The sequence below is a fragment of the Malurus melanocephalus genome, unplaced genomic scaffold (genome assembly GCF_030028575.1).
Source record: "Malurus melanocephalus ecotype Western Australia unplaced genomic scaffold, MMel_1.1 scaffold_3080, whole genome shotgun sequence".
Taxonomy (NCBI): Eukaryota; Metazoa; Chordata; class Aves; order Passeriformes; family Maluridae; genus Malurus; species Malurus melanocephalus.
The window spans coordinates 5,416-7,079 of NW_026626312.1; the positions used below are offsets into that span (position 1 = coordinate 5,416).

The 1,664-nt window shown below is 50.8% G+C and overlaps 1 long non-coding RNA gene across 1 annotated transcript; it reads right to left on the minus strand.

The window, feature by feature from the left end:
* Positions 1 to 28: 28 nt before the first annotated feature.
* LOC130588022 (uncharacterized) lies at positions 29 to 1,664 on the minus strand. The gene is made up of 3 exons (XR_008966890.1): positions 1,622 to 1,664; positions 194 to 248; positions 29 to 93 (listed from the first exon to the last, which is right to left on the minus strand). It is a non-coding gene; the product is annotated as an uncharacterized LOC130588022 (long non-coding RNA).

Sequence of the window (1,664 nt, forward strand, 5' to 3'; positions counted from 1 at the left end):
GACCCCATTTTGCCCCCCCAGCACTCACCACTCTGGCCACAAACAGGGTTTTGAAGGCATCTCCTTGAGCGTTGGGGTCATTGTGGGGGTCCCCTGGGGGGAAAAGAGGAAAAATGGGGTTCAGGAAGGGTCTGGGGGGGTCTGAGGAAAATGGGGGACCCCCCAAAACCCACGGGATCCCCCCCAAACTTACACAGCTTGAGCTCAGACTCCACCTCCTGCTGCCTCCGCTCGATTTTCTCCCGCCGCTGTTGGGGGGTGAAAAGTGACCAAAAATTGGGGGGTGGGGGTGAACTCAGGGGGACCCCAGACCCAAAAGCATCACCCACAGCCCCCCAAAATCCAGCGGGGACCCCAAAAAATCCCACTGGAGTGGGGGGAAACACAATTCAGGAGGATCCCCTAAAACCCCAAAGCGCTGCAAGGGGGATGAGCTGGAATTTGGGGGGGCAACACCCACTTGGGGCCAATTTTGGGGACCCCCCAGACCCTCCCAGTCCCATGGGGGCCCCTCTGGGTGGTTTGCCCCTCATTTTTGGGGGGTTTGCCCAATTTTTGGGGGGTTTGTCCCGTTTTCAGAGTGGGTTGTGCCATTTAGGGGAGGTTTTACCCCATTTTTGGGGTGTTTTATCCCATTTTGGGGGTTTTATCCCATTTTGGGGGTTTTGTCCCATTTTTGGGTGCTTTTATCCCATTTTTTGGGGCGTTTTGTCCCCGTCTGGGAGGTCTGTCCCATTTTTGGAGGGTTTCCCCCCATTTTTGGAGAGTTTCCCCCCATTTTTGGAGAGTTTCCCCCCATTTTTGGGGCTTTGTCCCATTTTGGGGGGATTTTATCCCATTTTATGGGGTGCTTTGTACCTGTTTGGGGGGTTTGTCCCATTTTTGGGGGATTTCCCCTAATTTTGGGGGGGTTTGTCCTGTTTTGGGGGGTTTGTCCCATTTTCGGGGGGCTTGTCCCATTTCTGGGTGGTTTTGTCCCATTTTTGAGAAGTTTTTTCCCGTTTTTGGGGGTTTCGTCCCATTTTTGTAGGTTTTATCCCGTTTTTGAGAGGTTTTATCCCATTTTTGGGTGGTTTTGTCCCATTTTTGGGGGTTTATCCCATTTTTAGGGGGTTTTATCCCATTTTTAGGGTGTTTTATCCCATTTTAGGGGGTTTTATCCATTTTGGGGTGTTCTGTCCCATTTTGGGGGGTTTTGTCCTGTTTTTGAGAGGTTTTGTCCCATTTTTGGGTGGCTTTGTCCCATTTTTGGGTGGTTTTATCCCATTTTTTGGGGTTTTGTCCCATTTCTGGGGGTTTTGTCCCCTTTTTGGAGGGTTTCCCCCCATTTTCGGGGGGTTTGGTCCCATTTCTGGGTGGTTTTGTCCCATTTTTTGCATGTTTTGTCCCATTTTTGGGGGGTTTTGTCCCATTTTTGGGTGGTTTTGTCCCATTTCTGCGTGGTTTTATCCCGTTTTTTGGGTGTTTTGTCCCATTTTTGGAGGGTTTTGTCCCATTTCTGGGGGTTTTGTCCCATTTCTGTGGGTTTTATCCCATTTTTGAGAAGTTTTGTCCCATTTCTGGGTGGTTTTATCCCGTTTTTTGGGTGTTTTGTCCCATTTTTGGGGGGTTCTGCACGTACCTTGCGCTCCATGCGCTCCTCGCGCGTCTCAGCGCGGGTGGGC